The sequence below is a fragment of the Triticum aestivum genome, chromosome 1D (assembly GCF_018294505.1).
Source record: "Triticum aestivum cultivar Chinese Spring chromosome 1D, IWGSC CS RefSeq v2.1, whole genome shotgun sequence".
Taxonomy (NCBI): Eukaryota; Viridiplantae; Streptophyta; class Magnoliopsida; order Poales; family Poaceae; genus Triticum; species Triticum aestivum.
The window spans coordinates 467,149,913-467,177,375 of NC_057796.1; the positions used below are offsets into that span (position 1 = coordinate 467,149,913).

Genomic DNA, 27,463 nt, shown 5'->3' on the forward strand with positions numbered 1-27,463 from the left:
CCCACAGACTCTTTCGGAGTTCGGCTTCATACACTTACCCAAAGGTTATTCCTGTTAAAGGAATCCTTTCACCGAGGCAAGGCGGCGCAGACGTGCGACAGGAGGTCCAAATAATTTTGTGTAGACCGCACTCTCTATTTCGAGCCTGTAAAGTGCCTTCTCCCTCAAGCCTTCGACCACTGGCATGTCAAATAGCCTCGGTCGTGGCGTTACTATTTGTAAAATGGCAATTGACATATCGATCAGGTCCCAGTGAACATAATCCGTATCCAGTATTCGCTTTTCTAAAGAGCTGAATTTCCCCGGTTGTTTCACACTCGCACCTCCGCACAGGTTGCCAGGGGCTTGATATGGGAACAAATGAGTTGCCGACAAGTCTGAACAGCTTTATAGCACACTTCGGCGTCGTGATTTTGGCCTTATATGCATCAGCTCCGAATCATGTCTTTGGTCAATAGTTGGGTTGCCCGGCTCCTGTGCTTACTACCTTACGTTCCGATATATCGGCTGGGGTAGTAAAGGGAGAACTACTGCGATTGTGCCCCGGTTTACCCGGATGAGCACCTCAGTAGAGAAAGCCGAAAACTGACTATCATGATGCGGCGAGAGCTGGTGAACCACTCGATGACTTATTAGAATCTTTCGCGATTCCTTCCGTATTACACGAAGGACCGTTCTTCTGGTCACCCATGTAACGCACCGTATTCGGAAACTGCGTACATACCAGGGGCTATAACGTAGACCCACCGTCAAACTCCCATGGCTAAGTGAAAGTGCTAAAGCCCAATAGTCCGATTGCCTAGTTCAGCGCATTGACACCTCCTTCACGGACCAAGACGTTGGGTCAAGAGTGATCAAGTGCTTTTCCGAACACCCCCGTATTTTATGCGAGGGGGCTGAAGCCGACGACTGGAAAACTTTCGGATTATACAAAAACGGCCGCACAGGAGGAGCCAAAACTTCTAGGCATAGCTTTAAAATATCATAATATTGCTTTTACAATATCAATACACTTCACTCGAATATCATCTCTTTCGAGCACTGACCCTCTATCAAGCGGGGACCCTCTAAGACATCCTCGAAATAATGCTCTGGCGTGTGATGCTCCTTGCCCTTGGGTGGACTTTTTGCCGCAATATCGGTGGCCTTCATCTTCGCCCAATATGTCTTGACACGGGCAAAGGCCATCCGTGCACCTTCAATGCATGTTGACCGCTTAACGGCGTCGATATGCGGCACCGCATCAACTAGTCGCTGCACCAAACCGAAATAACTCTACGGAACTGGCTCAGTCGGCCACAGCCGGATACGACGTCCTTCATGGCTGTCGGTGTGGAACGACACCTATGGGATCACAAGAATCCCTACTACGGTTGCCGGGGCGCAGGGTTGCAAGAAGAGCAGGATCAGTAGTCAGAACAAGGATCGTTTACCCAGTTCGGGCCGCGAGGATGCGTAAAACCCTAGTCCTGCATTGGTGGGTATATTTCAGAGAGTTCTTGAGCTCTCGAACTAGCTATGGTGAGCGCGTGGTTCGAAAGAGCCGAATCCTCCTCCAGTATGCCATGGGCCTCCTTTTATAGGCGAAAGGGGCTGCCACAGTGGCATACAGGAGGTGGAAAGGCGTACAGTATTGCGAGCTTATCGCTCGTATTACAGGACAAGTCGCATTTAATACGCCGCTGAGGTGTCCCCTAGCTTTATCGGGGACGGGGGCGAGGCCCGTCCCGTCCGTCGCCGCTCCTCCTCGCTTCGACACGCGCCCTGGCCAGCGATGCGTGCGGCGCCATGTAGGCAGGCAGGCAGCTGAGGTGGCGCAGTGGTAGGGTCTTCACGAAGATCTGCATGCCGCCACGCAGGCGCCTGCTTGGTTGGCCTGGAAGCTGCATGTTGCCACGCAAGTGCCTGCCCGGCTGGTTTGGGCTGGCAGCTGCATGCGAACGGCGGTGGAGACTTGGCTGGTGCGGGTCTGGCAGTGGCCCCGCTGGCGTCTTCGGCGAGAGCCTTGCCGGGGAGCCCGGCAAGGGTCTTGCCGTGGCGTGCTGTCGTCCCCTGCAAGAATCTTGCCGGGGGGCCCGGCAAGGGTCTTGCCGTGGCGTGCTGTCGTCCCCGGCAAGAATCTTGCCGGGGGTCTCGTGGCTCTCCTCGGCAAGGATCTTGTCGAGGATCGTTGTCTTCTAATCCTCATCTGATCTTGAATATGTCTTCACAAAGATCTGCATGCCACCACGGAGGTGCCTCCCGAGCCCTGGCCCCACGTGGCTGATGGTGTTGGGGACGTGAGCTCAAGGGTGGCTTGCCCTGTTGGTGTTTGGGCGCGCTGCCCCGGCAAGGGTCTTGCCGGGGCTGCTGAGGCAGTCCCTGGCAAGGGTCTTGCCGGGGGAAACTGCTCCGCCCCTCTGCTTCTTTGCGTTCTTGGTCTTGGCGTTGCCCTGGATGTCTTGGGCTTCGGTTTTGCCTTGTTTCACCTCCCCTGCTCTGCTTGGTGTGGCCGTGGGTATGGCTTCGACTGCCCGTGCACAGGTAAAGGGGTACCAAGGTGCGCCCCTTCCTTTTGTACACCAACAGGAGCCCCCGAGCTGGGCCACACATAAGCGCGACACATTGTTGGGCCAGGCCCAAAACGGTGCGCGGGCAGGCGGGGCGGTTTTTACCGCGGTAATACTTTTCATGCGCTGCGCTTCCTACGTCATGCGTTGAATGCGTGACGTGGAGGGGCGCGCGTGACGTGGGCGGCATGCGTGGGGTGGTTCCTGCACGCATGCGTCACATCGCAGTAAATGGGCAGCGCGACCCGCACCATCCCCATAAAAAGGGATAACCGCGGGCGCACTGTTCCTTTTACACTTCGCACAACCCCAATCTCGGAAGTCTCCATTCGCCTTCCTCTTCTTCCCCAAGCTTCACTCTTGCTCCACGCCGTTGCGTTCCCGCCGTCCTCTGTTTCTTGCCCTCCTCCCCCAGCCACCATGGCGCAAAAATCCACCAAGGGCAAGGGAGTGGCCAAGGATGCCGGAGCGGCGGAGCCGCCGGAGAGTGCGCTGGCGGTGCAGCGGACGCAGTCCGCCTTCTTCCCCTCGACAGTTGACGTGTTCGAGCTTCGGGAAGCCTTCAAGCCCCTGTGGGGGGTGAAGATGGGGGAGAGAAGTCGGGGCATCCAGCCACGCGCGTCATCCCCGCCAACTGCGCCGAGGCTGCCCCAAATCGGTACTCCTTCTTTGTCGACTATTTTTCCTGCGGGCTTTGTCCTCCCTTCTCCGATTTCTTCAGCGGCATCATGCATACCTTTGGCTTCCGCCTCTTGGATTTTACCCCAAATGCGGTGGTGTACATGGCCCTTTTCGCGCACCTCTGCGAGGGATTCGCCGGGGTGCACCCCAACACGGCGCTCTTCCGCCATTACTTCTTCCCTCGGATCCAAACGGGAGGCGCCATTTCTGGTTGCATCACCTAGATCCCAAGGACCAAGGGAGCGTACCCGGAGGGCGCCATGAAGGAGAGGTGGGAAGAATGGCGGGGCCGGTGGTGCTGGATCGAAGAGAAGGACCCACCGGTGTTCTGCGAAGTTCGCCGGGCGCCGCCGGTCCACAGAAGCGATTGGAGCGACGTCGACGCCGACGACAAGAAGCTCATGATTGCCACCACCAGGATTCTTCGGCTCACCGAGGCCGGGCTCACCCTCGAGATGATCGGGGCAGACTTCATCCGCCGCCGGATCGCTCCATTGCACAACAAGGGGAGGCTGGCCTGGCTCTTCACGAACCCCGCCGACATCATGTGGCTCCGCCCCGGCCTCGACCACAATTTCACAGTGATGGGGCACGCCCATTTCTGGCAGCAGATCTTCCGACTCGATGTGGGCCGCGACGGCGAGGTTGAGCGGACCGGTAAGGTCGCGAGGGCCACCGCGAAGGCCGGCAAGGTCTTCAAGGGGCCCTTGTTCAAGTTGCTGGTGGGAGTGGTCCCGTTGTGCAACAATTCGCGCCGGACCGACATCATCGCCATGATGCCGGACTGCAACGCGTATGGCCCTGACCCGAGCTGGGCCGAGCCGGAGGACGTCGAGGTGCAGCAGTTCTTCGACACCCTGCACGAGGGATACGTCAACGCCGACGCCGAGCGGCTGCTTGTCCAGGACACCACCCAAGCGGAGCTGGACTACATCGCCGCCAGGGCCATGGAGGCGAAGCTTGCTGAGGAGACCGGCAGCGCTGGTGGTGTGGAGGACAAGGACGTGACGGCCGCGGGGGAGGAGGAGCTCGCCCGATGGGCGGCGGCCGCCGGGGAAGCCAGCAGCGCCGGCACCGAGGCTCCTCTGGTTGAGGATGCGGCCGACGAGTCATCGGAGGAGGAGGTCAGGCCTATTGACCCTCCGGCCACGGGGAGAGGGCGAGTCCTGCGGCGAGCCACTTCCGGCAAGCCGGTGCGGTCCGCCAGGGCCGCGCGGCGGCCAAAGTCCTCGGAGGAGTCCGCGCGCCAGACGAGGGCCACGGCGGCGAAGAAGGTGGTGAAGGCTACGACAGCGAGGAAGAAGGCATCTGCTTCTTCTTCGTCCACGCGCCCGCAGACTCCGCCCTCCTCCCCTCCTCCGGGCGGATGCCGACGCGGGGGTCACTTTTTACTACGGGTCCCTCAGCCTGAGGAGGAAGAGGAAAATAGCAGAGGAGGAGGCGGACAACGAGTAAGTATCCGGCTCCTTCCAGTCATCTCTGCCTTCTCAATCTGTGTCGCTTGCTTTGACTTGTTTTTATCCTGGCAGGGATGTGGAGATGCTGGCCCAAAGGGTGAAGAGGGCCAAGACCTCAGCGGGTGGCCAGCCCCTGGCTGGTACTTCAAGTGCGCCACTGGTGGTGCTGAGTAGCCCGGACAGCAGCCCCCGGTCCAGCCCCCAGCGTAAGCTCACCACCCTCCCCTTGTCGACATGTGTCAGGGGTACGATACTTTGGTGCTGACCTTGCCGGGTATGCAGGAGGAGAGCAGCAGCAGGAGGAGCCGCAGAAGGCTACTCCCAACACGCCGCCCCCATCGACCACGCCGCCCCGAGGGGCGTCCCCAGTAAGGGCGCCAAGCATCGAGCCCACTTACATGGAGGAGGAGGAGGAGAACTTGGGCGCTGGTGGCTTTGCCTCGACACCAAATGTTGGCGGGGAGGGGACTTCTTTTTCCCAGCCTGGCACCGGCGGTGGTAAGTCGCTCGCCTCTCGTCCCTGTTCCTTTTTCTTTCTTGCTGACCCTTGGCCGTGGCCTTGCCTCACCCCCTTCTCCGGTGTCCAGATTCCTCCTCGATGAACCAAGAGGACGTGGACGCCGTCATCGAGGACGTTGCCAAGGCTGCCGAGGCGGACACCGAGAGGATCGCCACCGAGAAGGCCACCGAGGGCGCTGTTGAGGACGCCGCCAAGGGTCCTGCCGGGGAGGCCGGCAAGGCCACCGCTGAGGAGACCGGCAAAGGGCCTAGCGGGGAGGCCGGCAGGGCCGCTGCCGAGGAGGAGGAGGAGGTGGCTGATGACCAGCCTTCCTCCTCTGCTGCTTCCGGCTCTGGCAAGTACCTGAGGGTGAGTGACGACTTGTTCGTCCACCTTCCAGGCGCGTCGAGCACCAGGGCACCCGTCGAGGGAGAGGTGTTCGACGACGAAGTGCTTGCCACCGCCGGGCTTGAGGTCGTCGACGAGCCGAGCGTTGGTGGCGACGGCTCGCAGGAAGAGCGGCTCCTCCACGCCATGGGCGCTAGCTTCCGGAAGCTCCAGGTGCTCCACCGCGCCCGCTTGGACATGGCTAAGTCCAGGACGGCGGTGGTGCAGAAGGCGGAGGCGGACCTCCAGAAGCGCGTCGCCGAGAAGTAGGACTGGTTCCGCGAGGCTCGCGACGAGCTGAAGGCCGCCCAGGGCGAGCTGGCCAAGCGTGATGTGGAGCTCACCATGAAAGCTGGCCGACATCGAGAAGGCCCAGGAGACGGCGTCGGGCTTGGCTGCGGCAGCCGAGGCCGCCCGAACCCAGCACCAGGCCGCGCTAAACTCTCAGGAAGAGGACATCGCCGCGCGCGAGGAGAAGCTTGTCGCCATGCTTCGCGGCAAGGATGAAGACGTGGAGAAGCTTGTCTTGCAGCGGACCAGTGAGTTGGAGCAGAGGCACAAAGAGGCGCTCGATGCCCAGGCCCAGGTTCACGCCGACAAGGTGAAGGAGGTGGAGGCGGACCGGGACGGGCTGAAGGAGCATGCCCTGAAGCTGTCCCAGGAGAAGGACACGCTCAACAGCGCCCTGACAGAGGCGCAAGGCGCGGTAATCAGCAGGGCTGGGGAGCTCTCCGAGGCTAACAAGTCTGTCGAGGACCTCACGCTGAAGCTGGAGAGCCTCGAGGGGATGCTCACGGAGGCCAAAACACGGGAGGGGATCCTGGCCAAGGAGCTGGAGACCGAGAAGTAGCTGCAGAAGAACGAGGCCGCCGAGCACAAGGATTTCAAGGAGGGCGTGAACCGCTGGATCGGCCGCCTCGAGGACGTCGCCGGCAGGATCATCGCGCAGTTGGCTACCATGGGGATGCCAAGTGTGAGGTACGCCCCGGAGCGCAGCGGGACCACCAACGCCAAGCTGACCTTGTTCTTCGAGTGTGTTCTCGGGGCCCTGGAGCAGCTTCACGCCAACCGGGCGGCCTCGCTGGCCGACGAGGCCCGGAGGCTTTGCCAGGGCGCCATGATCAAGGTTCTCACCAAGGTGGCACAGTGGTACCCCGACCTCGACTTCGACGCCGCGCTGGAGAGCTTGCCGGAAGGTACCGACCTCGCGCCGCTCCGGGAGCGCATCAAGCCCATCATCAGCTGTGTCAGCGGAATTCTGAGGGTGGAGGGCCAGCGCCGGGATTAGGCACCCCGTTTCATATCGCCGTTGCAGGTTCACAACCAAGACAATTGATATCTCTAGTTAGAACCGCAGCAACAATTTGATGTAATATGACTCTGCAGCACTTTTAGTATCATGCATGTTATTTTCCCATTCGATTTTCCTTTGTGTGTCCACCCTACGTTAACCGGGTAGGTTCGCCGGCGCGTAAACCCAGGGCGGCATCTTGGGGACGGATCCCCATTGGCCTGCCGGGTGTGCTTGCTGCCAGGCGGACCACCTTACCGCCCATAGCGCGGCCGCCCGAACTGTCGAGTTTGACTCGAGTCAGAGTCGGGAGTGTTGCCAAGTGCGGAAGGCTACCTGCCACTCTCGACGCGGCCGCTTTGAGCTGTTGAGCGGACTGGAAACAGAACAAGGGTGTTGCCAATTGCGGGAGCGCCCCTTTGCGTGCAGGTTTCTCATACATAGGCAAGATCTCCGAGGACGATAACCTTATATATAAAAGGAAGTAACTCAAAGTTCCGAATGACTTAGCTTTTCTGCTGCCGCGCTGGCGTCCTTCGCGTTCGCAGGCGGCGCCCTTTTTCTCCTGGCCATCTCCTTCTTGGGAGTCATGGCGATGAGGAACTGCTAGGACAACTACTAGACCATATTCTCACAATTGCGCCCCCTACCTGGCGCGCCAAAGATGTCGGTGTGGAACGACACCTATGGTATCATGAGAATCCCTACTACGGTTGCCGGGGCGCAGGGTTACAAGAAGAGCAGGATCAGTAGTCAGCACAAGGATCGTTTACCCAGGTTCGGGCCGCGAGGATGCGTAAAACCCTAGTCCTGCTTTGGTGGGTATATTTCAGAGAGTTCTTGAGCTCTCGAACTAGCTATGGTGAGCGCGTGGTTCGAAAGAGCCGAATCCTCCTCCAGTATGCCATGGGCCTCCTTTTATAGGCGAAAGGGGTGACACAGTGGCATACAGGAGGTGGAAAGGCATACAGTATTGCGAGCTTATCGCTCGTATTACAGGACAAGTTGCATTAAATGCGCCGCTGAGGTGTCCCCTAGCTTTATCGGGGACGGGGGCAAGGCCCGTCCCGTCCGTCGCCGCTCCTCCTCGCTTCGACACGAGATCTGGCCAGTGATGCGTGCGGCGCCATGTAGGCAGGCAGGCAGCTGAGGTGGCGCGGTGTTAGGGTCTTCATGAAGATCTGCATGCTACCACGCAGGCGCCTGCTGAGTTGGCCTGGAAGCTGCATGTTGCCATGCAAGTGCCTGCCCAGCTGGTTTGGGCTGGCAGCTGCATGCGAACGGCTGTGGAGACTTGGCTGGTGCGGGTCTGGCAGTGGCCCCGCTGGCATCTTCGGCGAGAGCCTTGCCAGGGGGCCCGGCAAGGGTCTTGCCGTAGCGCGCTGTCGTCCCCGGCAAGAATCTTGCCGGGGGTCTCGTGGCTCTCCTCGGCAAGGATCTTGTCGAGGATCGTTGTCTTCTAATCCTCATCTGATCTTGAATAGGTCTTCACAAAGATCTGCATGCCTCCACGGAGGTGCCTCCCAAGCCCTGGCCCCACGTGGCTGATGGTGTTGGGGACGTGGAATCAAGGGTGGCTCGCCCTGTTGGTGTTTGGGTGCGCTGCCCCGGCAAGGGTCTTGCCGGGGCTGCTGAGGCAGTCACCGGCAAGGGTCTTGCAGGGGGAAACTGTTCCGCCCCTCTGCTTCTTTGCGTTCTTGGTCTTGGCGTTGCCCTGGCTGTCTTGGGCTTCGGTTTTGCCTTGGTTCACCTCCCCTGCTCTGCTTGGTGTGGCCGTGGGCGCGGCTCCGACTACCCGTGCACAGGTTAAGGGGTACAAAGGTGCGCCCCTTCTTTTGTACACCGACAGGAGCCGCCGGGCCTGGGCCACACATAAGCGCGACACGTTGTTGGGCCAGGCCCAAAACGGTGCGGGGGCAGGCGGGGCGGTTTTTACCGCGGTAAAACTTTTCGCGCGCTGCGCTTCCTACGTCCCGCGTTGTATGCGCGACATGGAGGGGCGCGCGTGACGTGGGCGGCATGCGTAGGGTGGTTCTTGCACGCATGCATCACATCGCAGTAAATGGGCAGCGCGACCCGCACCTTCCCCATAAAAAGGGATAACCGCGGGCGCACTGTTCCTTTTACCCTTCGCGCAACCCCAATCTCGGAAGTCTCCGTTCGCCTTCCTCTTCTTCCCCAAGCTTCGCTCTTGCTCGTCGCCGTTGCGTTCCCGCCGTCCTCTGTTTCTTGCCCCCCTCCCCCAGCCACCATGGCGCAAAAATCCACCAAGGGCAAGGGAGTGGCCAAGGATGCCGGAGCGGCGGAGCCGCCGGAGAGTGCGCTGGCGGTGCAGCGGACGCGGTCCGCCTTCTTCCCCTCGATAGTTGACGTGTTCGAGCTTCGGGAAGCCTTCAAGCCCCTGTGGGGGGTGAAGACGGGGGGAGAGAAGTCGGGGCATCCAGCCACGCGTGTCATCCCCGCCAACTGCGCCGAGGCTGCCCCAAATCGGTACCCCTTCTTTGTCGACTATTTTTCCTACGGGCTTTGTCCTCCCTTCTCCGATTTCTTCAGCAACATCATGCATACCTTTGGCTTTCGCCTCTTGGATTTTACCCCGAATGCGGTGGCGTGCATGGCCCTTTTCGCGCACCTCTGCGAGGATTTCGCCGGGGTGCACCCCAACACGGCGCTCTTCCGCCATTACTTCTTCCCTCGGATCCAAACTGGAGGCGCCATTTCTGGTTGCATCACCTGGATCCCAAGGTCCAAGGGAGCGTACCCGGAGGGCGCCATGAAGGATAGGTGGGAAGAATGGCGGGGCCGGTGGTGCTGGATCAAAGAGAAGGACCCGCCGGCGTTCTGCGAAGTTTGCCGGGCGCCGCAGGTCCGCAGAAGCGATTGGAGCGACGTCGATGCCGACGACAAGAAGCTCATGATTGCCACCACCAGGATTCTTCGGCTCACCGAGGCCGGGCTCACCCTCGAGATGATCGGGGCGGACTTCATCCGCCGCCGGATCACTCCATTGCACAACAAGGGGAGGCCGGCCTGGCTCTTCACGAACCCCGCCGACATCATGCGGCTCCGCACCGGCCTCGACCACAATTTCACGGTGATGGGGCACGCCCATTTCTGTCAGTGGATCTTCCAGCTCGATGTGGGCCGCGACGGCGAGGTCGAGCAGACCGGCAAGGTCGCGAGGGCCGCCACGAAGGCCGGCAAGGTCTTCAAGGGGCCCTTGTTCAAGTTGCCGGCGGGAGTGGTCCCGTTGCGCAACAATTCGCGCCGGACCGACATCATCGCCATGATGCCGGACTGCAACGTGCATGGCCCTGACCCGAGCTGGGCCGAGCCGGAGGACGTCGAGGTGTAGCATTTCTTCGACACCCTGCACGAGGGATACGTCAACACCGATGCCGAGCGGCTGCTTGTCCAGGACACCACCCAAGCGGAGCTGGACTACATCGCCGCCAGGGCCATGGAGGCGAAGCTTGCTGAGGAGGCCAGCAGCGCCGGTGGTGTGGAGGACAAGGACGCAACGGCCGCGGAGGAGGAGGAGCTCGCCCGATGGGCAGCGGCCGCCGGGGAAGCCAGCAGCGCCGGCACCGAGGCTCCTCTGGTTGAGGATGCGGCCGACGAGTCGTCGGAGGAGGAGGCCGGGGCTGTTGACCCTCCGGCCACGGGGAGAGGGCGAGTCCTGCGACGAGCCACTTCCGGCGAGCCGGTGTGGTCCGCCAGGGCCGCGCGGCGGCCAAAGTCCCCAGAGGAGTCCGCGTGCCAGACGAGGGCCGCGGCGGCGAAGGTGGTGAAGGCTACGACAGCGAGGAAGAAGGCATCTGCTTCTTCTTCGTCCACGCGCCCGCAGACTCCACCCTCCTCCCCTCCTCCTGCGGATGCCGACGCGGGGGTCACTTTTTACTACGGGTCCCTCAGCCCGAGGAGGAAGAGGAAAACAGTAGAGGAGGAGGCGGACAACGAGTAAGTATCTGGCTCCTTCCCGTCATCTCTGCCTTCTCAATCTGTGTCGCTTGTCTTGACTTGTTTTTATCCTGGTAGGGATGTGGAGACGCTGGCCCAAAGGGTGAAGAGGGCCAAGACCTCGGCGGGCGACCAGCCCCTGGCTGGTACTTCAAGGGCGCCACTGGTGGTGCTGAGTGGCCCGGACAGCAGCCCCCGGTCCAGCCCCCAGCGTAAGCTCACCACCCTCCCCTTGTCGACATGTGTCAGGGGTACGATACTTTGGTGCTGACCTTGTCGGGTATGCAAGAGGAGAGCGGCAGCAGGAGGTGCCGCAGAAGGCTACTCCCAACACGCCGCCCCATCGACCACGCCGCCCTTGAAGGCCGCCCAGGGCGAGCTGGCCAAGCGTGATGTGGAGCTCACCATGAAAGCTGGCCGACATCAAGAAGGCCCAGGAGATGGCGGCGGGCTTGGCCGCGGCAGCCGCGGCAGCCGAGGCCGCCCGAACCCAGCACCAGGCCGCGCTGAACTCTCAGGAAGAGGACCTCGCCGCGCGCGAGGAGAAGCTTGCCGCCGCGCTTCGTGGCAAGGATGAAGAGGTGGAGAAGCTTGTGTTGCAGCGGACCAGTGAGCTGGAGCAGAGGCACAAAGAGGCGCTCGATGCCCAGGCCCAGGTTCACGCCGACAAGGTGAAGGAGCTGGAGGCGGAGCGGGACGGGCTGAAGGAGCATGCCCTGGAGCTGTCCCAGGAGAAGGACACGCTCAACAGCGCCCTGACGAAGGCGCAGGGCGCGGCAATCAGCAGGGCTGGGGAGCTCTCCGAGGCTAACAAGTCCGTCGAGGACCTCACGCTGAAGCTGGAGGGCCTCGAGGGGATGCTCACGGAGGCCAAAACACAGGAGGGGATCCTGGCCAAGGAGCTGGAGACCGAGAAGCAGCTGCAGAAGAACGAGGCCACCGAGCACATGGATTTCAAGGAGGGCGTGAACCGCTGGATCGGCTGCCTCGAGGACGTCGCCGGCAGGATCACCGTGCAATTGGCTACCATGGGGATGCCAAGCGTGAGGTACGCCCCGGAGCGCAGCGGGACCACCAACGCCAAGATGACCTTGTTCTTCGAGTGTGTTCTCGGGGCCCTGGAGCAGCTTCACGCCAACTGGGCGGCCTCGCGGCCGACGAGGCCCGGAGGCTTTGCCAGGGCGCCATGATCAAGGTTCTCACCAAGGTGGCGCACTGGTACCCCGACCTCGACTTCGACGCCGCGCTGGAGAGCTTGCCGGAAGGTACCGACCTCGCGCCGCTCAGGGAGCGCATCAAGCCCATCATCAGCTGTGTCGGCGGAATTCTGAGGGTGGAGGGCCAGCGCCGGGATTAGGCACCCCGTTTCTTATCGCCGCTGCAGGTTCACAACCAAGACAATTGTTATCTCTAGTTAGAACCGCAGCAACAATTTGATGTAATATGACTCTACAGCACTTTTAGTATCATGCATGTTATTTTCCCATTCAATTTTCCTTTGTGTGTCCACCCTACGTTAACCGGGTAGGTTCGGCGGTGCGTAAACCCAGGGCGGCGTCTTGGGGATGGATCCCCATTAGCCTACCGGGTGTGCTTGCTGCCAGGCAGACCACCTTACCGCCCTTAGCGCGGCCGCCCAAACTGTCGAGTTTGACTCGAGTCAGAGTCGGGAGTGTTGCCAAGTGCGGAAGGCTACCCTGCCACTCTCGACGCGGCTGCTTTGAGCTGTTGAGCGGACTCGAAACAGAACAAGGGTGTTGCCAATTGCGGGAGCGCCCCTTTGCGTGCAGGTTTCTCATACATAGGCAAGATCTCCGAGGACGATAACCTTATATATAAAAGGAAGTAACTCAAAGTTCCGAATGACTTAGCTTTTCTGCTGCCGCGCTGGCGTCCTTCGCGTTCGGAGGCGGCGCACTTTTTCTCCTGGCCATCTCCTTCTTGGGAGTCATGGCGATGAGGAACTGCTAGGCCAACTACTAGACCATATTCTCACAATTGCGCCCCCTACCTGACGCGCCAAAGATGTCGGTGTGGAACGACACCTATGGGATCACAGGAATCCCTACTACGGTTGCCGGGGTGCAGGGTTGCAAGAAGAGCAGGATCAGTAGTCAGCACAAGGATCGTTTACCCAGGTTCGGGCCGCGAGGATGCGTAAAACCCTAGTCCTGCTTTGGTGGGTATATTTCAGAGAGTTCTTGAGCTCTCGAACTAGCTATGGTGAGCGCGTGGTTCGAAAGAGTCGAATCCTCCTCCAGTATGCCATGGGCCTCCTTTTATAGGTGAAAGGGGCTGCCAAAGTGGCATACAGGAGGTGGAAAGGCGTACAGTATTGCGAGCTTATCGCTCGTATTACAGGACAAGTTGCATTTAATGCGCCGCTGAGGTGTCCCCTAGCTTTATCGGGGACGGGGGCGAGGCCCGTCCCGTCCGTCGCCGCTCCTCGCTTCGACACGCGCCCTGGCCAGCGATGCGTGCGGCGCCATGTAGGCAGGCAGGCAGCTGAGGTGGCGCGGTGGTAGGGTCTTCACGAAGATCTGCATGCCGGCACGAGGCGCCTGCTGGGTTGGCCTGGAAGCTGCATGTTGCCACGCAGGTGCCTGCCCAGCTGGTTTGGGCTGGCAGCTGCATGCGAACGGCGGTGGAGACTTGGCTGGTGCGGGTCTGGCAGTGGCCCCGCTGGCGTCTTCAGCGAGAGCCTTGCCGGGGGGCCCGGCAAGGGTCTTGCCGTGGCGCGCTGTCGTCCCCGGCAAGAATCTTGCCGGGGGTCTCGTGGCTCTCCTCGGCAAGGATCTTGTCGAGGATCGTTGTCTTCTAATCCTCATCTGATCTTGAATATGTCTTCACAAAGATCTGCATGCCACCACGGAGGTGCCTCCCGAGCCCTGGCCCCACGTGGCTGATGGTGTTGGGGACGTGGGCTCAAGGGTGGCTCGCCCTTTTGGTGTTTGGGCGCGCTGCCCCGGCAAGGGTCTTGCCGGGGGAAACTGCTCCGCCCCTCTGCTTCTTTGCGTTCTTGGTCTTGGTGTTGCCCTGGCTGTCTTGGGCTTCGGTTTTGCCTTGGTTCACCTCCCCTGCTCTGCTTGGTGTGGCCGTGGGCGCGGCTCCGACTGCCCATGCACAGGTAAAGGGGTACAAAGGTGCACCCCTCCCTTTTGTACACCGACAATGGCAGAACCGGATATCTGGTGGAGCTCGGCCCACTGGGCCATCTGTTCGTTCAGCAACAGCGGGCGCTTCAGCGTGCCGAATTGTGACCAGAAAAGCTTCTCCGTTGCATACCCTTCTTGCGCTTCGTAAAACTACGCCGCATCGAAGGCGCTCTTCGGCAAGTCCAAAAAGGCGTCTGGAGAGCTCCACATTTGATTAAGCAGGGAATACTTCGGATCGCCGAATTTAGTCTGTAATAAGAAAGGATTACCGGCCGCTATCTCCCCAGCTTGCCGGATCTCTTCCCGAGCCGCTCTAGACTCAGATCGTGCTTCTCTCGCCTCTTGCAAGGCCTTGTTGAGATCGGCCGCTTTGGCTTTGTTATCCCTCTCGAGGAATTCGCACCGGACAGTGGCTTCCTTCAGCTCGCACGCCATAGTGGCCATTCTCTCCTCATACTGGGGCTGAGCAGCCTGTCCAGCTTCTAACTCATCAGCTGCCTTCTTGGCAGCCACATTACTCATCCAGGCTTGCTCCTTGGCTCGGGCAAGTTCAGCCCGAAGGGTCTCAACCGCGGCAGCACCATCTGTAGATACGCATGTCTCAGAATATAATTCTAGCCTCGTTATTATACATACTCTGACCACCCCAACACATACCTTGCTCCTCGTTGAGTCGGCTGTTAATAAGCGTGATGTCGTTATCCGCCACATCAAGTTTGTGCTCCAGACCTGCAACCTCTGTAGCGTGGGTAGTCGTCATGGAGGTAACAGCCTGTGTTTCAAGTAATTAGATTATTTCCTGGGGACATCTTTTTCGATCCTCTGATTGCCTCCCTTTGGACGCCAACCAGAGTCTCAGGGGCTACTATCTATACACAGGTGCATTTTGCGTATAGAGCACAATCGAAAATATAACATTACATACCTCAAAGCCTCTTAGCAGGCCCATGAAGGCTTCATTTAATCCGCTTTTCGCAGACAGAATCCTCTCAACCACCGTACCCATCAAGGTACGATGCTCCTCTGAGATTGACGAATACCGCAACATGTCCATCAGTGTATCCGGCGCCTCCGGATTCCTGGAAGCAGCTGTGGGAGTACGGACTCCCTTTGAAAGGATATGTCTGCTCGACCCTAGAGTCGTCTCCGGCTGTAAACCGGATAGTCCAGAGCCTTTATTGTTAGCCCCCATAGGGACCGCACACTTCGGACCCTGGGCGGCCGAAGTTTCACCTTGGGGCGCTGTCTCCATTATCCTCTGTTGATCGGGAGAGATCCTTCGGGATGACACCTCGACGTCGTCCGCTCTGTTGGGCGAGGAAGCTTGTGGAGGCGTCTCACTTTCCATCATCTTTGGAAGAAGGTCCCCCGAGGAGGAGGATTGTTGAGGAAGACCGTGTGCCGGACTACAAAACGCATATTCTAGATGTTACCTTTGTAACGAGAAAAGGAACGGGATATGTTTAAAACACCTTTGTTCACTTACGATTCAGCCGGAGGCTTGTCCTTACGAAGGAACTGTGCGACAACGTCACCTTCCAAGCCTGAACCACCCGACAGGGGCGTCTTGCCTCGCTTAGGAGCCCTTACCTCCCAACTTTCAGAGGCGCCCTTTTCTTACCATAGGGAGAAAGGATGTCAGCTTCTCCTTCTCTTTTGTCATCGAAAGAGGGATCCTTAATCTCCCCGGACACAGTGTGTGGTTTACCTCCTGGAAGCCACCTTTGGCTCCCCCGCTCTCCTCCTTGTCCTCTTCCACCGGCGCCTGGTATGGCGCCGGGACCAGCATCCTTGTTAGCACGGGACTAGCTGAGTCTTCGGGAAGAGGAGCCGAACACCTGATTCGCTCCGCCTTCTTTATCCAGCCCTGGAAGAAGATGGTTTTCTCAGTATCTTATTATGAGATGCTTATCTAAGCTGTATTCGAGAGTCAAGTGCTTACCGAGGTATCCGAATGGTTGCAGTCAAGAACGACATCCTCTGTAGTATCCGACCACTGTTTTCATGCCCCGAAGAATAATTTCCACATTCCTTTGTGTGTTGTGCTGAAGAAGTGCTGAAGGGTTCGTGGTCCTTCCGGATTGAACTCCCACAGGAGAAGAGGCCGCCGCTGGTATGGTAGGACCCGGCGGACTAGCATTACTTGGATTATGTTGATAAGTCCGATGTCCTTCTCAATAAGGCTCCGGATGCGGCTCTGTAGAGTCTGCACTTCGTCGATTGATCCCCAGTCCAACCCCTTATTGATCCATGATGCGAGCTGAATTGGAGGGCAAGATCGGAACGCGGGTGTGGCCGCCCACTTGGTGCCGCGGGGTTCAGTGATGTAAAACCACTCCCGCTGCCATAAGTCGGAAGATTCCGTGAAGGATCCTTTTAGCCAAGAAGCATTGATGAGTTTGCTCACCGTAGCACCACCGTACTCCGCGTGTTTCCAATTGACTACCTTCGGCTTCACCTTAAAGGTCTTGAGCCACAAGCCGAAGTGTGCACTACTAGGAAAAGGGCTATAGATGGAATGGCCACTAATGGCGCACCAGACATGTGGTGCGCCATTGCTATATAGCAATGGCGCACCATGTGCTGGTGCGCCATTAGTGTGAAAGACACTAATGGCGCCACACTAATGGCGCACCAGACACACGGTGCGCCATGAGTAACAAAATATTTTTTATTATTTTTCCAAACATACTAATGGCGCACCAGGGCACAGTGCGCCATTACTAGTTCTAACTAGTAATGGCGCACCAGCCACATAGTGCGCCACTACTATATTTTTTATTTTTTATTTTTCTGCAAAACTACTAATGGCGCACCAGAGAACAGTGCGCCATTACTAGTTTAAACTAGTAATGGCGCACTGTTCCCTGGTGCGCCATTAGTTTTTTTTTTGCAAAACTACTAATGGCGCACCACCAGCAGGTGCGCCATTAGTAACCAGGGTTACTAATGGCGCATTAGGTGGTGGTGCGCCATTAGTAACCTGGGACGAGCTAGATATTTTGGACAGCCACACCTACCCACTCACTTTCCCCACTTCATTCTCTCCTCCTCCTCCTCCAAGCTTGTCTCGGCTGCCTCCTCCTCCTCACCTCATTTGCACCATAAATTCATCCAAAATTAAGTGGTTAAATTACCTTTTTTGATAGGTAAGTAAGGGGGAAGCTATCTTTATGTTGTTCTCCCTCTCGAACAACGTGCACATGCACTTTTTATGGCCTAGCTAGATCTATGTATGTTAGTGGTGTTGCATATGTTTGTGGTGTTGCATATATGTTTGTGTTTGCAGGTACCGGTATTTGAAATGCGATAGTTGCCAATATTTTGCCGGAATGTTGATTCATTTCCGTTTCGGCGAGAATTTTGGCACTATGCATTCTTTTTGGTCCTATTTTTAGGGAAAGTCATGCCAAATTTTTTCTTGGTTCTAAAATATCGTTTTGCTCTACCCCGCAGGCGACCATGGTCCGCACGATGACCGAAGGCATCGTGAATAGGTTTTTGAGCTCCGCGAAGGCCGAGATGCTTGAAAAGAACGAGACAGAGATAAGATGTCCGTGTCGAAGATGCAAGCTGAAGAGCCTTATTGCGGACCCGGATTCCGGGCAGGTGCGGGACCACCTGCTCTTGCGTGGTTTCATGGATGGCTAGCGGTGGCAAGGTGATGAAGATGACTATGAAGTCGTCCATGGGGGTCGGGCAAGAAATGAGGATGGGCAGCAAGACAACCACCGCGGCTCGGGCGGGCGAGAAGACGAAGAATCTCCAGGACATGATCACGACGGTGATGCTGTACACAGTCATCATGTAGAAGATACCGGACATGATGATGAGGAAGATGCGGGAGCAGACGAAGGGCATGATCATGAAGATGAAGATGCCGGCGGAGCAGACGACGATGGACCATCGATGGGCTGGGTGCAGGACCCTCATATTCAAGAGCTGCTTCTCAAGCAGACGGATAACGCAAGAGCTGCCGCCCGAGAGAAAGCCAAGCTGGATCAACTGGAGATAGACGCGGTTACTCCATTGTATGAAGGATGCAGGCCCGAGGATACCCGCCTGAAAGTAACGCTCATGGCTCTGGAAATGAAGGTAAAACACAAAATGACCGACGCATGCTTCGACGAGAACATATCATTCTGGCACGAACGTCTTCCTAAGGGGAACAAGTGCACGACCAGTTTCGAGGAGGCGAAGAAAATCGTGTGTCCTCTGGATTTACCGCACGTGAAATACCATGTGTGCATGAACAATTGCATCATTTATCGGGACGAGCACGCGGAGTCTACCATATGTCTGGTGTGCGGCGTCACTCGATACAAGAAGAGGAAGAAAGCTCCTCGAAAAGTGGTGTGGTACTTTCCGATCACTCCTCGTCTGCAGCGATATTTCGCGGACCCTAAGGTAGCAAAGCTCCTGCGTTGGCACGCGGATAGGGAGGAGAAGAAGCGAGAAGATGACGCAAATGATCCGGAGATAAATAAAAAAGACAAGATGCTGAGTCACCCTAAGGATGCGAGCCAGTGGCAAGCGTTGAACTTCGAACACCTAGAATTTGGTAACGATCCAAGGAACATCGTGCTGGGCGCGAGCACCGATGGAGTCAATCCGTTTGGCAGCCAGAGAAGCACACATAGCACCTGGCCTATGTTTGTGTGGATGTACAACCTTCCCCCCTGGTTGTGCATGAAGAGGAAGTACATTCACATGAGTATGCTAATTGAAGGGCCGAAACAACCAGGGAACAACATCAATCTGTATCTGGGGCTGCTGAAAGAGGAGCTAGACACGTTGTGGAAAACGCCAGCCAATACGTGGGACGCTCCAGAGGAAGAATATTTCCCTATGAGAGCCGCACTGCTCACGACGGTGCACGACTATCTCGGTTACGGATATCTCGCGGGGCAGGTGGTCCACGGATTTTCTGGATGCGTCAGGTGCATGGATGACACAACGTATCGCCAGCTAGATAGAGATCCCGGGTCTTCGAAAACCGTGTTCATGGGACATCGAAGGTGGCTTCGCGACGATGACCCGTGGAGGGAACGCAAGGATCTGTTCGATGGTGAAACCGAACCCCGAAGACGCCCGCGTACGAGGAGCGGCGAGGAAATAGACGAGCTGTTGAAAAATTGGAAAGATTGCCCACTGCCGGGAAAGAAGCAAAAGGCGCCAGAGCCGGGAAAGAAGCGAAAGGCGCCAGAGCCACTGCTGAAGGTATGGAAAACGAGGTCTGTTTTCTGGGACTTGCCGTACTAGAAGATCCACCGTGTGCCTCACAGCCTTGATGTCATGCATATCACGAAGAACGTGTGCGAGAGTCTGCTTGGTACCCTGCTCAACATGCCAGAGAGGACCAAAGATGGGCCGAAAGCAAGGGCAGACTTGAAATCAATGGGCATATGGGAGGAGCTTCACGCTAATGATGATGATGATGATGATGAGGCGAAGCAGGACACGGAAAGTCGTCGCAAAGGCAAAAAGGCCAAGAAAACCGGAAATGACTTCCCTCCCGCATGCTTCACTCTAAGTCAGGAGGAGATCGATCAGTTTTTCACCTGCCTCGTAGGAGTAAAACTTCCTTACGGTTACGCGGGGAAGATAAGCAGATACCTAGACTCAGCGAAGCAGAAGTTCAGCGGGATGAAGTCTCACGACTGTCACGTGCTGATGACGTAGATACTTCAGTTGCAATCCGTGGGATCATGGACGCGCACGTCTGTGAAACGCTATTTGGCCTATGCAACTTTTTTGACGTCATCTCTCGGAAGTCGGTTGGCGTGAGGCAACTCAGAAGGCTACAGGAAGAGATCGTGGTGATACTATGTGAGCTTGAGATGTACTTCCCGCCCGCATTCTTCGACGTTATGGTGCATCTGCTGGTCCATATCGTGGAGGATATCATCCAACTCGGGCCGACGTTCCTGCATAGCATGATGCCGTTCGAAAGGATGAATGGTGTCATCAAAGGATACGTTCGCAACATGTCACGTCCAGAGGGAAGCATAGCTAGGGGCTTTCTGACCGAAGAGTGCATCTCCTACTGCACGAATTATCTAGGCATCGAGAACCCCGTTGGTCTGCCCGTCAACAGGCACCTCGGCAGGCTCGCTGGATGGGGTCACCGTGAGGGTCGCCGCGAAATGCATGTCGACTTCGATGGTCGACTCGCCGACTTTGAAAGAGCAAACCTAGTCACGCTACAACACATAGACGTGGTCGATTCTTGGGTGGTAGAGCACAAAACGTTTATTGAGAAGACGTACAATGACCGAGGCCAACAAAGGACGGACGGAGATATAATCAAAGAGCACAACTCATGTTTCACGCGTTGGTTCAAGCAGAAGCTTCTGTCGTACCCTTTACATGAGGATTCTTCCGCGGAAGAACAACTCATATTCGCCTTGTCAAGAGAAGAACTCCATTTACGAAAAATAAGGGCAAGAAGATTGTGAACAGATAGCTAGCTAAGATCGATTGTATTTAAATTGTAGCCTTCATTTCTCGATTGTATTTCATGGGCACTTTTTGAACTCATGAATATTTTTAAATTTCATGGACACTCGATCTCGATCCCCCTCCATCTCGATCGCTATCCCACCTCGCCAGATCCGGTCCCCCTCGCCGCCGAGCACCCCCCGCACCCTCTACCCCGCTCCACCGGCCGCCGACGCCGACTCCCCGCACCCTCCCCCGCTCCACTGCCGCCGACGACCCCCCGCACCCTCCCCGGCCCGCTCCACCGTCACAAATGAATGCAACTAAAATTGCAAAAAAACAAATTTGATTATATTTTCAAATAATAAATTTGATGATTTTTTTCATATTCATAAATATTATTACTATTTTTATAAAAAATTATTACTGTTTCATATTCATATTCATTTTCTAAAAAATTATTACATGCAACAAAAAATAATAATAATAAAAGTTTACTAATGGCGCACCTCTGGCTGGTGCGCCATTGCTATATAAAAAAAGTTTACTAATGGCGCACCGATCATGGGTGCGCCATTGCTATATAAAAAAACATTCTAATGGCGCACCGCTTCGTGGTGCGCCATTAGTAAGTTTCCCCCCTATAGCTAATTCCTCCCTCTCCCTCGCCAGTTCCCCTTCGTCCCTCTCCCTCGCCAAGATCCACCCACGCGCTGCCCCGACCCACGACGCCGCCGCCCCGACCCCCGCCGGACTCCACCCCCGCCGCCCCCCACCACTGCAGCTCCCCCGCGCCGCCGCCCCCGCGCCCCGCCGCTCCTTCGCCGCCCCGCCCCAGCACGTACGTCCCCTCACTCCCTTCCCCCATCCCCCGACCCACTGCGCCGCCTCCTCGACGCGCCGCTGCCCGCAGCCTCCTCGACGTCGGTGTTCTCCTACGGCAGCCTGCCGTTCTCCCACAGGTGATTCCTCCCCTCTCCTCCCCTCCCCCCTTCCCCCTAGGTTTTCTTGCCTCCTCCCACCATGGCTACCTCCGGCGATCACGACGCTGCACCAACGCCGACCTAGTTCCCGGGCTCCGCCGCCCCCACCCACCCCCTCCCTCGCCTTCGCCGCACCCACCCACCCCCTCCCTCACCTTCGCTTCCCCTCGCCCTCTCCCCCAGAGCCCAGAAAGCCTCGCCGTGGTCGCCCCGTCTCCTCCCACCTGCCGCCAGACCGCAACCGCCGCCGCAGCCATCCAAGGTTTTCTGCTTGATTTTAGTTATCAGCATACTTGTAGTTAGGGATCCCCTCCTATTATTTTTTTGATGAGATGCTTAAGGCAGCTAGTGGGTTCTGTTGTTATCAATCTTAAGGCAGCTAGTTTCTGTAAATCTAGTCTGAAACTAGTAGAGCTCTTGGTGATTTGCAAATTCAGTTTAAATAAAAATTTGGTACATGACTACTGATCATGTATGAAAGATGTTGCTACTGGATGAGCACAAGAACTACTCAATAGATTTTGGTTCTTATATTGCTTGTTTTTATTTGATGATTCTTAAATTGTTTTCTGAAGATTGCTGAAGAGCACAACTTTCTGATCTTTGAAGACTGCAAATTCACTGACATTGGGAACACAGTAACTACGCAATAGGAAGGGTGAGAGCAGAGTAAAAATAAACCACCTATTAAGTTTGTTTATTTTATATTTACTGGCATAAGATAACTAGGGCTTGATGTATGGAGGCTTGTCTACTTGCTGCTAATACAACATAATATTTGATATGAGCAGGGTGAACAACCTTCAGGTCCCGGGAATCTACTCAAGGCTGCAGACACTTCTTATCTCACTTCTTTTATCATCGGTACAATATTCATATTAAGGAATTTCTATAAGTTCATTGTTCTTACCTGCAAATTTAAAATGAAAGCACAATCAATCCATATTAAAGACTTTAGGTTGGTTTTGTTTTGAAGGTTCTTACTAGGGTTCTTCTTGGCTGCAATTCCCTGGTATATTGGTGCTTTTCTTCTATTCTTTGTTGCTTTGGATCACCAGGAGAAGCCTGGATTGATTGCCTGCACAGTTGCTGTAAGTACTCCATTTTCTAAAGCTTATCACATAGTACTAGCATTTTCTTCCGGTGCAAAAGAAAAGGGCTGTTGTTTGTCTTTTGTATAAAATGAACTAAAAACACTTAGATACTTATTAATGTTTCCTTACACTTAGAACACTTAGATTTTATAAAGATGTGTGATCTTTGTTTCTGAGACTGAAAGTGCTTTTATCTCAAAAAAGGAAGAAGCAAAAAATTAAAAGTGCTCATTCTAGTGGCAGGCACAGCTCCTGTCACTTGTGACCATTGCTGCTGGGAGCTTGATGGCATCTTGCCGCACGCCCTTCCCTTTTAATGCAGCTCCTTAGAGATCTACACCACTTTGTATACTATTCAGAGCAATGTATAACACTTATGTACCCAAATTGTATTTGTTTTCTGTGTACCCAAATATGTACCACCTTGTATACACCACCTTGTATAGAGGTACCCAAATTGTATAGAGGTACCCAAATATGTACCCAAATTTTTTGATGGTTTTTGTTTTCTGTGTTACTGACAAAAATGCATTTTCTGAATTTTTGCTGTCAAAAACTGTATGTGCAATCTCCAGAACAATTATGCTTATGCTGAGAACTTCATGTATGTGAAAACTGCCATAGGTGCTGTGTTGTGTGATTCTTCATGCTTATGTGAAAACTGTATGTGCAATCTCCAAATGTGAAAAACTGTATGTGCTGTCATAGGTGCTGTGCTGTCAAAAACTTTATGTGCAATCTCCAGAACAATTATGCTTATGTGAAAACTGTATGTGCAATCTCCAAATGTATCATCATAATGTAGGTGCTGTGTTGTGTGATTCTTCATGCTGAGAACTTCAGCTTTTTCAACTTGCTGGACTATATGTTCATTGGTACTACTTGTGATGCTGCTGCTGTACTACCTGGACTTGTGATGTTGCTGCTGTGATGCTGCTACTGCTGCTGCTGTATCATCATAATCTAGGACTTGTGATGCTGCTGCTGTACCCCGAGAGGCCCTTGAGTTTGCCGGAATGTCAATTAACTTCCATTCCGGCAAATTCGGGTACTCCATATATCCTATTTTCAGCAAAGGTCATGCTGAAATTTTCCGTGAATTTTAGCATGACTTTGCTAAAAATAGGACATATGGGGTACTTGCGACTAATGCATGGGCCGGGGTATCTTAGTACTTAATTAAGTAGGATCAACTGCCCCTTTATTCTTGCTGCATTAAACCATAGGTGGCAATAGAGCCAAGTGATTAGGCCCAACTTAGAATTCTCCTTCCCAGCTTAGCTTTTAGGGTGCCTCGGTGTCGATGAGAACCTAAATGATGTACGCTTAGGCTTTTAGGGTGCCTCGGCGTCGACAAACCCTAAATGATAAAAGCTTAGCTTTTAGGATGCCTCGGTGTCGACAAACCCTAAATGATGAGACCATGATCTTGTTCCTTGACAATAACCAACTTTTTGACCAAACTTTTTTCCTATTTAGAGCGAAACATGGCCCACAACGATGAGGCCGGCGGTTCGGGCGGCAAGCAATTCTGGGAGCTGTCCCAGGAGATGGAGGAAGAACCTCACCACTATGAGGACGCCGCCGCGGAAGACACCGATCCTGACTACACAACCCCTAGTGGCGTCGGGGATGACACCACTGATGGTGCCGCCGAGGATGCCACCGCTGATGATGGCGGCGCACGCACAGATGGCAGCCAACCGAAGAGGCAACGGAAGGACCGGCGCCCGAACGTGCTCGGCACCGTCAAGGAGGAATTTACTGAAGTGAACTCCGACGGGCATCCAACGGCGCCCAAACATGTAGTCAAGGGGTACTCGGTTCAGCTCGGGTGCATTCTCCGGAGCACCGTCTCGATCAACACCGAGAACCTAAGGCATAAGGACCGAGGGAATTTGCGCAGCCTCCTCTTCACGAAGCTGCACGAACGATACAAGTTCCCCGCTGAGTTTGCAAACGCATGCCTCTCAGGGAATAAAGTGAACAGTGCCGCCCTCACGAGGATGAGCACGGCCCTGTCTACATGGAGAAGCATGGTGAAGGCAATGATTGAAAAAGGTGATAGTTATGAGAAGATCAAGGCGAAATATCCTTTGATGAGCGAAGATGACTACAAGGAGTTCAAGATCAAGTGCGAGAGCAGCGCAACCTCCGAATCAAGTCAGTGGGGGAAGAAATGAGGGAGTTGAACTTAGGGGTCCACCAACTCGGTCCCGGCGGTTACAGAGTGGCGGAGCCTATATGGGACAAGGAGGACGCGGAGCGTGCCGAGCAAGGCCTACCGCCCCGCTTCGAGAAATTACGTGACAAGCAGACCAGGAACTTTGTCAGGGCCCGGTACAAGGAGGACCCGGTAACAAAGGAGCTTACCACGGATCCGAAGACCAGGGCGCTTGAGCTTGTTCTGGTAAGGAATACACCCCCGCGTAATTAGCTCCATATGGTTGCATTCTAATTAATGAAGCCAAATTTCTAAATGGTTCACATTCCTTCCGCAGGAGGCTGAAAGCAGTAGCGCGGGGTCGTCTCAGAGCTCCCCTTTTGACACCCCTTTAAATAGGGCGTTGAACGTAGTGAAAAACAAGGATAAGCTCAGTAAGCCGTCGTCAGCTGGTCGTGTGGCCGGCAAAGGCTTGTCCACAAAATGGTCGTCATACTATACCGCTGGTGGGCGAAAGGAGAAAAAGACCAGCTCGGAAAGCCAGTCACGCGAGGTTCAAGAACTCAAGGCACAAGTGGCGCGGATTCCGGAGATTGTCCAAGAGCAAGTGCAATAAAAACTGGGAACGACGCTCACCGCCATTGTGCCTACCTTGATTCAGGGGCTGACGACGTGGATTGCGGGCGGCCAACAGGGGCCTCCCCCGGTTCCCAGCTTCACGGCCAGCAACTCGCACAACGCGCAGGCGGCGCCATTGGTGTCTCCGGCAGAGGCGGTATTCGTGTCTCCGGCGCCGGCACGGGCATTGGAGCTTAATGCACCCGGGTGTACGCCGGCCGGCACCTCGCCAGCAAGCGGCCCCTCCGTCAGTTGCACGCGCACGCCCGGCGTTGGCGGTGCCTCGACATTAGCCGAGCTCGACGGCATCACGGTAACTAAGCCTCTCGGCCGATGACTTCATCTCCTTGCCTTTGACTGGGCATCCCTGACGCCCTACATGTTTTCGCAGGGCGCCACCGATGTTCCTTGCACTCTCCTGCACTTCGTGGGCGGCGAGTTGGTCGATGTCGCCAAGGGCAGAATCGTTCAACCGGGCAACCGCGTGTTCCACGGTAATCTGATGCCACCCACCTTGTATAGGGTTGAACTGGTTCGGGTGCTGCCAGGCTGCGACGAGTTGTTACCTCCGATTCGACCCGCTGGGGCCGACGAAGATGATGTGATGACCCTCAGCGCCTGTGTAAGCTGGCCCCTGCTTTGGCCGAAGAGCCAGATTCGTTTGGGGGCGGGGGACACCACCCCACAGACAAGACCGCCAGTCGTGCCAGCGCCAAGCCATGGCAAGAATGCCGCAACGCTACCGGACATGCCGGACATCCCTATGGCACAGGATCCGGACATGCATATGGCATAGGATCCGGACGACGACGACAACGACGGCGGTACATTTTCCAACGTTGATAAGTACTTTGCCGAACATGGGTACGGTGACGAGTTCTGCGGGCCTCCTTCTCAAGAACCCAACCCTGAAAAAGACGACCGCGATCTAGCTGGTACGGCGGAGAAACCCAATTGCAACAGGCGTCGTCTGGCGTTTAGTTCTCAGGAGACGCCTCCAGCTGCCGCCTTCACCGAGCCTCAGATAGTTGAGGTGCCAAATATTATCAGCCCCAACACGCTCAAGAAGGCGGTCTGTGAGCAAAACTCGATCCCATTACAGCAGATCAAGAAGAAGGGATGGAAACGAAAGACTAACAAGGGCGCCAGTGTGAGCCAGCCGGCACCGAGTACGATCCGTGCTCAGGACGGGCCACCTTCACCTAAGGATATCTCGAGGAGGGTGCATGTGGCGGGTAGGCCGATGCTACCGACAAATATGCTCAATGCTGCAACCTATGCTATGCGGAGTCTCCATGACAGTGTTCTTTCTTTGGAGAAGCGGCGTCTCAGAGAGAATGATGTGGCATACCCGGTTTTCGTGGCCAAGGTGCCAGAGGGCAAGGGCTTTGTGGATAGCGCCATCGGGGGTACGATCGTCCTGCGGTTTGATGACATCTTTGCTATGCTTAACCTTCATCCGCTGCACTACACTTTTGTTCGGCTGTTTTTGCTGAGTATGGAGATGCGGATCATTAGAGACAAGACCCCGGACATTGTGATAGTCGACCCCTTCTACATGTGTGCCAAGATCTTGGGCAACGCTGGGGACCGGCAAGTCGCGAGTTCACACCTCGAAGGCGTCATTCTGGCAAACCCAGATAAGGATAACTTCCTCGTGCCTTACTTTCCGAGTAAGTCATCTCCTAACCGCCCCGTAACATATGATTTCTTAGATTTCGATCATTCTTTTTTTTCTAACATTCTGTGTTCTGTGCAGTGACACACATTGCACACTCATCCTCTTAAGCCCGAAATATTCCATGGCCACGTATTTCGACCCGGACCGTGACTCCAAGATAGACTACACAAATATCAAGAAAGTTCTTGATGATGCTCTCCCCGGCTACGCCGCATCTGGAGGCACCTTTAAAAGGCCATCTCGTAGGTACGGCAGGCACGTGTTCACCCACAATACGACGTTCCCCTGCGTCAAGCAGCCGCCTGGCGGTCAGAAGGATGCCTACTACGCCCTCCATCACATGCGGGCGATCGTACGGGACCATAATCACCTTCTGCTACCAAATAATCTCAAAGATTGGGCCGCAAGCTTGGCGGCAATCCAGGACGCGGACATCCGACAAGAATTCTTTCGCATCCAGTCGGAGTTTGCAGAAATCATCCATCAAGATGTCCTTCGTACCT

At 55.8% G+C, this 27,463-nt stretch overlaps 1 pseudogene; it reads left to right on the plus strand.

Annotated features, from left to right (window-relative positions):
• The first annotated feature begins 5,285 nt into the window (after positions 1-5,285).
• LOC123160831 (uncharacterized) lies at positions 5,286-27,201 on the plus strand (annotated as a pseudogene).
• The last annotated feature ends 262 nt before the right edge of the window (positions 27,202-27,463 follow it).